At 40.6% G+C, this 10867-nt stretch overlaps 1 long non-coding RNA gene across 1 annotated transcript; it reads left to right on the top strand.

Moving 5' to 3' along the window:
* The first annotated feature begins 1267 nt into the window (after positions 1-1267).
* On the top strand, positions 1268-7940 carry Gm41601. Its single transcript, XR_876876.2, has 3 exons — positions 1268-1492; positions 7331-7483; positions 7598-7940. It is a non-coding gene; the product is annotated as a predicted gene, 41601 (long non-coding RNA).
* The last annotated feature ends 2927 nt before the right edge of the window (positions 7941-10867 follow it).

Here is a 10867-nt window from a genome sequence, read left to right as displayed (position 1 = left end):
CTTTCCTAGTTTTCCCTCCAAAAATCTCCCCTGCCCTGCTCCCTGCTCCCCAACCCACCAACTCCCATTCCTGGTTCTGGCATTCCCCTATACTGGGACATAGAACCTTTACAGGACCAAGGCCCTCTCCTACACCCAGAGCTCTTTGGAACTATACCACCAATCAAAATAAACACATGGTGGAACTTGTGGCTCTAGCTATATATGTAGCAGAGGATAGCCTAGTTGGTCATTCCTCTAATTCTTTCAGACAGAAACAATTATGGGTCAGAGGTGTGACTGTGGGATTGCAACCCCATTCCTCACTCAATGTCCCATCTTCCTGCTGAAGGTGGGCTCTATAAGTTCCCTCTCCCTACTGTCAGGCATTTCATGAAAGGTCCCTCCTTGTGAGTTCTGGGAGTCTCTCACCTCCCAGGTTTCTGGTGCACTCTGGGGGGGGGGTCCTCTCAACCTCCCATTTCCTGAGGTTGTCTGTTTCCTTTCTTTCTGCAGGCCCTCAGGGCTTCAGTCCTTTTCCCTCACCTAATACCAGATCAGGTTCCTCCCTCCCCATCCACTTTCCCTCCCAAGCCCTTCCCTCCCTCCCCACTTATGATTGTTTTCTTCTCTCTGCCATGTGGGACTGAGGTGTCCTCACTTGGGCCCTTCAGCTTGTTGAGCCTTTTGGATTCTGCAGAATGTATCTTGTGTATTCTGTATTTTTTTTGGCTAATATCCATTTATTAATGAGTACATACCATGCATGTCCTTTTGAGTCTGAGTTACCCCACTCAGGATGATATTTTCTAGTTCCATCCATTTGCCTCCAAAACTCAGGATGTTGTCATTCTTAATAGGTAAGTAGTATTCCTTTATGTAAAGGAATCACATTTTCTGTATCCATTCTTCTGTCGTGGGACATCTAGGTTGTTTCCATCTTCTGGCTATCACAAATAAAGCTGCTATGAACATAGTGGAACACGTGCCCCTGTGGCATGGTGGGCTATCTTTTGGTATATTCCCAAGAGTAATATAGCGGGGTCTTCAGGTAGATCTATTTCCAATCTGAGGAACCTCCAGATTGATTTCCAGAGTGGTTGTACCAGTTTGCAATCCCACCAGCAATGAAGGAGTGTTTCTCTTTCTCCACATCCTCTCCAATATGTGTTGTCACCTGAGGTTTTGATCTTAGCCATTCTGACTGGTGTTCACTTCCTTTTTTTTTTTTTTTTTTTTTATGTCACAAAGGCAGATGTGAGGTCAACCTGTCATACTGCACCCTGACTCTCTGCTCGGGTGCCTGAGCGCTGAGGACACACCAGTAGGAGGAGGCAGCATAAACTCTCAAAGCGAGAGTCCACAGTGGTTCCCAGTCTCCTCTTTGGATACCCGGGCACTGCCAACAAATGGCAGGAAGAAGGATTCAAGAACCCTTTATCCTGGGACATCTCTACACTGGGCAGAAAGGGGAGGCAGAGCCCAGTATGAGTGGAATCCAGTCTGATCAGAGGTGCTGGAGGGGAAAAAGCCTTCCTCTTTTAGTTGAAAGCTTTCCCAGTAGAGATCCTTAATGAGGCAGCTCTCTGAGACGATCCTTGCTTGTTCATATTGCTTTAGTTGATAGTGGATGTGAATGCATATACTTTATTCAGGGTGAACCAGGGAATATATACCTTTTTTGGGGGAAGGAATACCCAGGAAGAGAAGTTCATTGGCTGACAGTTCAAGGCTATCTAGATACCCCATTAGTATGTAGAAGAACACCATGTGGTATGTTACATGATTGAGTGCCCATGTTCCTCTCAGTGGGGTGTCATGGTTATGTGTTCTAGAGCAGATACAGAGACAGGTAGGGAATGGCTTCACTCCTGCTATTGAGATTCCTGGGGTAGCATGGTCCCACATGCCTTACAGTCAGCCTACTCTTGAATTCTTGATCCTCAGCAGCACTGAGTGAGAAAATTCCTAAGTGCTTTTGAAGGTGACTTTTGCTTTCCCTCTTCCTCCCAGAGACCTGGGTGACAGATTATGCTGGCGTATGTATATTCCTTTGTTGCCTGTCATTGCCTGCTTCTTTCATACTGCCTCTAAGTTCCTTGTGGCTTTCTAAACCTTGTCCTCTTTCTTTGGAATGGAATTGGCTTCTTCTTTTTTTTTTTTTTTTAAATCTTTTTCTTTTTTTTTTTTTTTTCCATTTTTTATTAGGTATTTAACTCATTTACATTTCATATGCTATACCAAAAGTCCCCCATATCCACCCACCCCCACTCCCCTGCCCACCCACTCCCCCTTTTTGGCCCTGGTATTCCCCTGTACTGGGGCATATAAAGTTTGCAAGTCCAATGGGCCTCTCTTTCCAGTGATGGCCGACTAAGCCATCTTTTGATATATATACAGCTAGAGTCAAGAGCTCCGGGGTACTGGTTAGCTCATAATGTTGTTCCACCTATAGGGTTGCAGATCTCTTTAGCTCCTTGGCTACTTTCTCTAGCTCCTCCATTGGGAGCCCTATGATCCATCCATTAGCTGACTGTGAGCATCCACTTCTGTGTTTGCTGGGCCCCGGCATAGTCTCACAAGAGACAGCTACATCTGCGTCCTTTCAATAAAATCTTGCTAGTGTATGCAATGGTGTCAGCGTTTGGATGCTGATTATGGGGTGGATCCCTGGCTATGGCAGTCTCTACATGGTCCATCCTTTCATCTCAGCTCCAAACTCCGTCTCTGTAACTCCTTCCATGGGTGTTTTGTTCCCAAATCTAAGGAGGGGCATAGTGTCCACACTTCAGTCTTCATTCTCCTTGAGTTTCATGTGTTTAGCAAATTATATCTTATATCTTGGGTATCCTAGGTTTGGGGCTAATATCCACTTATCAGTGAATACATATTGTGTGAGTTTCTTTGTGAATGTGTTACCTCACTCAGGATGATGCCCTCCAGGTCCATCCATTTGGCTAGGAATTTCATAAATTCAATCTTTTTAATAGCTGAGTAGTACTCCATTGTGTAGATGTACCACATTTTCTGTATCCATTCCTCTGTTGAGGGGCATCTAGGTTCTTTCCAGCTTCTGGCTATTATAAATAAGGCTGCTATGAACATAGTGGAGCATGTGTCCTTCTTACCTGTTGGGGCGTCTTCTGGATATATGCCCAGGAGAGGTATTGCTGGATCCTCCGGTAGTACTATGTCCAGTTTTCTGAGGAACCGCCAGACTGATTTCCAGAGTGGTTGTACAAGCCTGCACTCCCACCAACAATGGAGGAGTGTTCCTCTTTCTCCACATCCTCGCCAGCATCTGCTGTCACCTGAATTTTTGATCTTAGCCATTCTGACTGGTGTGAGGTGGAATCTCAGGGTTGTTTTGATTTGCATTTCCCTGATGATTAAGGATGTTGAACATTTTTTCAAGTGCTTCTCTGCCATTCGGTATTCCTCAGGTGAGAATTCTTTGTTCAGTTCTGAGCCCCATTTTTTAATGGGGTTATTTGATTTTCTGAAGTCCACCTTCTTGAGTTCTTTATATATGTTGGATATTAGTCCCCTATCTGATTTAGGATAGGTAAAGATCCTTTCCCAATCTGTTGGTGGTCTTTTTGTCTTATTGACGGTGTCTTTTGCCTTGCAGAAACTTTGGAGTTTCATTAGGTCCCATTTGTCGATTCTCGATCTTACAGCACAAGCCATTGCTGTTCTGTTCAGGAATTTTTCCCCTGTGCCCATATCTTCAAGGCTTTTCCCCACTTTCTCCTCTATAAGTTTCAGTGTCTCTGGTTTTATGTGAAGTTCCTTGATCCACTTAGATTTGACCTTAGTACAAGGAGATAAGTATGGATCGATTCGCATTCTTCTACACGATAACAACCAGTTGTGCCAGCACCAATTGTTGAAAATGCTGTCTTTCTTCCACTGGATGGTTTTAGCTCCCTTGTCGAAGATCAAGTGACCATAGGTGTGTGGGTTCATTTCTGGATCTTCAATTCTATTCCATTGGTCTACTTGTCTGTCTCTATACCAGTACCATGCAGTTTTTATCACAATTGCTCTGTAGTAAAGCTTTAGGTCTGGCATGGTGATTCCGCCAGAAGTTCTTTTATCCTTGAGAAGACTTTTTGCTATCCTAGGTTTTTTGTTATTCCAGACAAATTTGCAAATTGCTCCTTCCAATTCGTTGAAGAATTGAGTTGGAATTTTGATGGGGATTGCATTGAATCTGTAGATTGCTTTTGGCAAGATAGCCATTAAATCTTTTTCTTAGTCTGACACTGTCTTTGTCAGATTACCTGAAGACAACTCCCAGCCTGCCCTCTTACCAGACTAGAAGTCACTGACAATTTTTACCGGGATCCTTTTAAAATCGTCTCCTGGAATTTTGCTATTATTTTAGTATCTCTTGAGTTTGGTAGCTGGGGAGTTATGATCTTTCCCTTTCATGTTTCATGTGTTTCTGAGTTGTATTAGTTGGTATTTTTGATTATGTAAACAGAACATTGGGGTCTGGAGAGATTTCTAAGTGTCTAATAACATTGATGGCTCTTCTATAGAACCCAAGTTCAATTCCTTACACTCCACATGGTTGGTCATAACTGTCTATAATGCTAGTCCCAGGGAATCTGTTGCCTTATTCTGGTCTACTTGGCACACAAGTAGTTCACAGACATACACGCAAGCAAAATGCCCATATACATAAACAAGAATCAAACAGCTTTGAGGAAATTCATAAATTTACACTTCAGACTAAAATGTTTAGCATTTTCTTCCTTTGTAAAATTTTGCAGAATTAACATTTTCCCAATTAAAAAAATCAAGCTACATTCATTTGACTTGCTTTATAACAATTTTGCCTAAACCTTTTGGCTTTAGACAGCACGTGATTAACTAGTTAGCATATTTTAATTGTATATGTTGAAAAGAATCACCATATTTCCATGTATGCATATAGTAAGTGCTGGTAGTATGCAGAGTATTGAAAACACAAGTTTCACCCACACAGATACACATTTCTCTATTAACAGATAATTTAGAATACTCTAAAAGGTAGAACCTACTTGCTTAGCAATTTTCATGGAAGAACGAAGAGATTTTGTCAGATAATTTGATGTAGAGGTTTGGAAAATCCCTGGCCAATGCTTCACTGCCCCAAAGGAGACGCTTGGCTGTCTCAGAGTTCTGGCTTTCTTTCTACCCAAACCAATAACTTTCTGATTGAACCTTCAATTTAGTTCATCTCTGAAATAGTGAGCTCCTCATGGCATTTCTATCTGCGAACTTCAAAACCGAAGTTGCATCAATCAAAGTGAATTTTCTAACTTATAATTATGTCCATTTCTTAATAAAATTGCTCCCTTTCTTCTCTTCGTGCAATCATAAATGCTATTATGTGATAAATGTCTGCTGAATGTGCCATGACCTTGTCTTCAGGAATGACTGTAACAGACATCTGTCGTGGGAAACTGTCCCCTGGCAGGATTTTAGAAACAGTTGGAAGCATTGTATCCTGAGAAGTAATGAATTAACATCATAAGTATATATTCTAAAACACACCATCTAAAACTTCCTGAATTTGCTTTTTAAAGAAAAAAAATACATTTATAAAAAAGTGAATAAGTGAAAATGAAGTGGTGTTTAAAACATTTCTTTATGGACAGCAGGATTATTTGGAAGGTGAAAACATTTTCTGCCACACCCGATGATGACCTGAGCTAGGTCCACAAAACCCAATGGTAAAAGGAGAGAACCAACTTCTACAAGCTATCACTTTCACGTCTATATCTGGTCTGTGATGAGACACCCACCCACCCATACCCATACCCCCACCACATCCTTACACTCCAAACACTCACACATGCACCCCATCCCACGCCCAAACACAATGGATATGATTGTATGTTTGATATGATATGTATGATATGATAAGTATGATATGAGTAAGTATAATATTTTTCCTCTTGTGATGTTTTACTCTATAATTTTAACTTTAAATGTCTCCTTTTACTTATTACAAAGAAACCCAAATAACAGCCCAGGTACCAGGAGATAGTCAGAAATATTTTTGTCTATCTCTTTGTAGTCTGTTTTCTTCCTTTACAAATGCATACACATGTATATTATTATTATATAGTAGAGTTTAAGTTATGTTTATATCAACACACCTAATATGTATAAACTATGTTTAAGTGTATTTGTGATTTGTAATCTTAGGCTTTTGTCCTTTGACAACCTTTAAACATCTTGTAGGATCAAAAATGTTTTTATTAATGATGGTTGTATTTATTCAATTGGAATAGCATACTATTTCTTTTAAACTATGTTGTTTTGCTTTGATAACAAAAGTAGTTTATATTTCTAGATTTTTATCATGGAAATTTTCACATACATATATATATCCAGGGATCCATTCCATTATCAGCTTCCAAATGCTGACACCATTGCATACACTAGCAAGATTTTGCTGAAAGGACCCAGATATAGCTGTCTCTTGTGAGACTATGCTGGGGCCTAGCAAACACATAAGTGGATGCTCACAGTCAGCTATTGGATGGATCACAGGGCTCTCAATGGAGGAGCTAGAGAAAATACCCAAGGAGCTGGGGGGATCTGCAACCCTATAGGTAGAACAACAATATGAACTAACCAGTACCCCCTGGAGCTTGTGTCTCTAGTTGCATATGTATCAAAAGATGGCCTAGTCGGCCATCACTGGAAAGAGAGGCCCATTGGACTTGCAAACTTTATATGCCCCAGTACAGGGGAACACCAGGGCCAAGAAGGGGGAGTGGGTGGGAAGGGGAGTGGGGGGGTGAGTATGGGGGACTTTTGGGATAGCATTGGAAATGTAAATGAGGAAAATACCTAATAAAAATAAAAAAAAAGAGAAAGAAATCATGACATTAAAGAAAATCTTTAGAAAGTTTTCTGTAGTGCAGGTGGTAGAATTTGAGGCTTTGCTCATGGATAAATTCTCTTCTACTGAGCTATATATTCAGCTCTGGACATATTATTTCATTTTCAAATATTTTACTATATCTCTAAAACATATCACTATAAAAATGTGTTATTTTGGGGTTGGAAAGAAGGCTTAATGGTTAAAAGCACTTGGGGTGGACCTGGAAACATTCATAGCACCCACACAGTGGCTCACAACTATCTACTGACTCTCTCTTCAGACACACGCGCGCGCACACACACACACACACACACACACACACACACACACACACACACACATACACACACACACACACACACACAGGCAAAACCCTCATACACATAAAATAAACACAAATCATCAGAAAAAACATTACCATAATAGCATCACCACATCTGTGATATTTAATAATCATGTAAGCTTGACAGGATCAAGAGGAAGCTAGGAGACAAACCTCCAGACACGCCTGCGAGGGATTATCTAGAAGAAAATAATTGAAGCAGGAAGACCTGCCTTAACTGTGGGTGGCACCATTCCTTGGGGTGAGGTCCTGGATTGAGGACAAAGTAGAAAGTAAGTATCAGACCGTTCTTCTCTCTGCCTGCCTAACTGCAAATGCAACAAGACTAGCAGCCTAAAGCCATGAGGTGAGCCACACAAAACCTCATTTCTTGCTGCTTTTGTCAGGTATGTTGTCACAACGAGGAAACGAGAAATGTCTTGGTCAGAGTATTTGAAGCAGGAAGACCCAGGACGCAGGACTGCCCTTCTCTTGGCAGTCTACATAAAAGGACACGGATGAAGGAAGCATTGCTCTTTGCTTCACACTTGCTGATGAGTTGAGCTGGAAAGATCCTGTTGCTGTGGCATTCCTTGACCGATATTAGAACTTACTTCCTCAGGATTCCAAGGTAGATTGAAGACCAGCATCTCCCCAGGAATCCTCCAGGCCTTCAGTGCCATTTTGAGACTACTGGGACATTCAGCCTCATGATTCTTTGTGTCTCAATAATAAACCCCCTTTAACATATTGCGTAATTCTACTACTTCTGTTCATAATATAGACGGGTCATTCTATCAGTACTGTTCCCTGAGACTAATTCATTAACTTTTCTTCTATTTCTGGACCATACCATTCTAAAACCAATCTCTTTATTGGATGATTTTATTAATAATTGTCATGTCTGTTTTCTAGAAATGTTTCCAGAATTCTTTTATAAAATTAGTGACAAAATTCCCATAATTTTGACCATAGTGCAGGAGAATTATGGCATGAGATTTTTTGTTGTTGTTGTTGCATTGTGGTGTTAAGCTTGCAGGACTCTTTTTTTTTTTTTTGGTTTAAATTATTCTGAGTTATTTTATTTATTTATTTATTTAGGTATTTATTTCATTTACATTTCCAATGCTATCCCAAAAGTCCCCCACACGCACCCCCACCCACTCCCCGACCCACCCACTCCCACTTCTTGGCCCTGGTGTTCCCCTGTTGCAGGAGTCTTATATGCTGGCTCAGCCTTCAGAACTCAGGAGTTCCAGCAAACTGTGCAAATAAGAACTTTTATAACCCAGCTAGAGTTCCATGCTTGGGAAGAAACTCTCCCCTGGATGCATTCTGCTCCATCCAACTAATTACATTCTCTAAAGAGGGTAAATGGAGCCTGTTCCCTGCCAATGGTAGTGATTATAGTTTGCTCCAATAAAAAGCAACTGTGCTTGTTTTCAAGTGAAATATAAATACACATATTAACCACTCACCAGTGTTCTGCTGTAAGTTACCAGTTGAGACAATCACAAACTTACCCAGTTTTCAGGTAAGGAAACAAATTCTCTACGAGGACTATGAAGACATTGGGGCTCTCTCTTACCATTGTCACAGCTATCACTGTAAATTCTTTTTGTTGTTCTTCTATAAACATGGAAAAGAATACTCTAGTCGGTGAAATTCTGTTTTATTTGTGAAATAACATTCATGAAATCACTGGAATTAGTATTTTATTTATAGAGGAAACAGGGCAGGGCCTGGTTATGCAGCCTAGGCTGGCTTGAGGATGGCTATTTACTTCATGAATACTGGGATCACGGGAGTGTACCTCCACACCTGATCATATTTTATGTATCATATGTAGCTGGCTTAACTTGTAGATGACAGAAAGCTTCAACAAAATATTAAATCTATACAATTAGAACATATTTAATTCAGTTTTGAAGATGCATTAGACAGCCGAGATTCCCAGAGGATTAAGATCATGGACTGGTTAGCTTTTATCCACTTGATACAAATTCAGTCATCCAGGATGAGGAAACCTCAATTGAGGAAATGGCTTTATTAGATTTTCCTGTAGATAGGTCTTGAAACATTTTATTTCTTTGTTCCCTTTTTAAAAAATTTATATGTATAAGTTTTTTTTTCTTCATGTGTGTCTATGTACCATGTGTGTGCCTAGTATCCACAGAGGCTGGAACACAGTGTCAAATCCCCCAAAACTGGAGTTATAGATATTTATGAGCCTCCATTTGGGTGTTAAGAATTAAACTTTAGTCCTCTGAGAGTGCTCTTAATGGCTGAGCCAACTCTGCTTCCTCCGTGGTGATTTTCTTGTTTAATCTTTGGGAGGAACCAGAAAGCAAGCTGAGCAAACTGTGGGAGCAAGCCAGCAAGTAGCATTCTTCCTTCGCCTCTGCTTCAGTTCCTGCCTCCAAGATCCTGGCATGTTTGAGTTCCTGCTATTGCTTCCCTCAGTGATGGACTGTCACCTGTAAGGTAAATGAACTCTATCCTCTCGTGCTGCATTTAGTTCTGGTCTTATTACTGCATTATAGCAACAGAAGGCAAATTAGAACACCAGCTTTTTGCATATTGTATTTAAGTGCCATTAATAGAACACTGTAGAGTGAAACATGCACATTCATAAAAGAAACTTTACTAAATCTCAAAGCACACATCACACCCCATACAATAATAGTGGGAGTCTTCAACATCCCACTCTCAGCAATGGACAGATCATGGAAACAGAAACTAAACGGAGACACAGTGAAACTAGCAGAAGTTATGAACCAAATGGATCTAACAGATATTTATAGATAATTTCATCCTAATGCAAGAGAATATACCTTCTCAGCATCTCATGGTACCTTCTCCAAATTTGATGATATAATTGGTCAGAAAACAGGCCTCAACCAATACAAGAAGATTGAAATAATCACATCCACTCTATCAGATCACCATGGACTAAGACTTGTCATAAATACCAACAAAAGCAACAGAAAGCACACATACACATGGAAGCTGAACAACACTCTACTCAGTGATAGCTTCATTAAGGAAGAAAGAAAGAAAAAAAAATTAAAGACTTTTTAGAATTTAATGAAAATGAAGACACATTATACCAAAACTTATGGGACACAATGAAATCAGTGGTAAGAGGAAAACTCATAGCTCTAAGTGTCTCCAAAAAGAAACCGGAGGGAGCTTATACTACTAGCAGCTTGACAGCACACCCGAAAGCTCTAGAACAAAAAGAAGCAAATATACACAGGAAATAATTAAACTCAGGGATTAAGTCAACACAAAGAGAAGTATAGAAAGAATCAACAAAATCAGGAGCTGATTCTTTGAGAAAATCAACAAGATAGATTAACCCTTATCCAGACTAACCAGAGGTCACCAAAACCAGACACTATTGCTGTTACCAAGAAGTGCTTGCTGACAGGACCTTGATATAGGAGTTTCTTGAGAGGCTCTGCTGGAGCCTGACCAATACAGATGCAGATGCTTGCAACCAACTAGCAGACTGAGCATGCAGACCCTAATGGAGGCGTTAGGAGAAGGGCTGTAGGAGCCGAAGGGGATTGCAACCCCTTAGGAAGAACAACAATATCAAGTATCCAGACACCCACCAAAGTCCCTAGAGCTCCCAGGGACTAAACCACCAAGCAAAGAGTAGACATGGAGGG

This window comes from Mus musculus, chromosome 17 (genome assembly GCF_000001635.26).
Source record: "Mus musculus strain C57BL/6J chromosome 17, GRCm38.p6 C57BL/6J".
NCBI classification, from domain to species: domain Eukaryota; kingdom Metazoa; phylum Chordata; class Mammalia; order Rodentia; family Muridae; genus Mus; species Mus musculus.
Note: the sequence above shows the minus strand (reverse complement) of the source record. Positions and strands in the feature narration are given on the sequence as shown.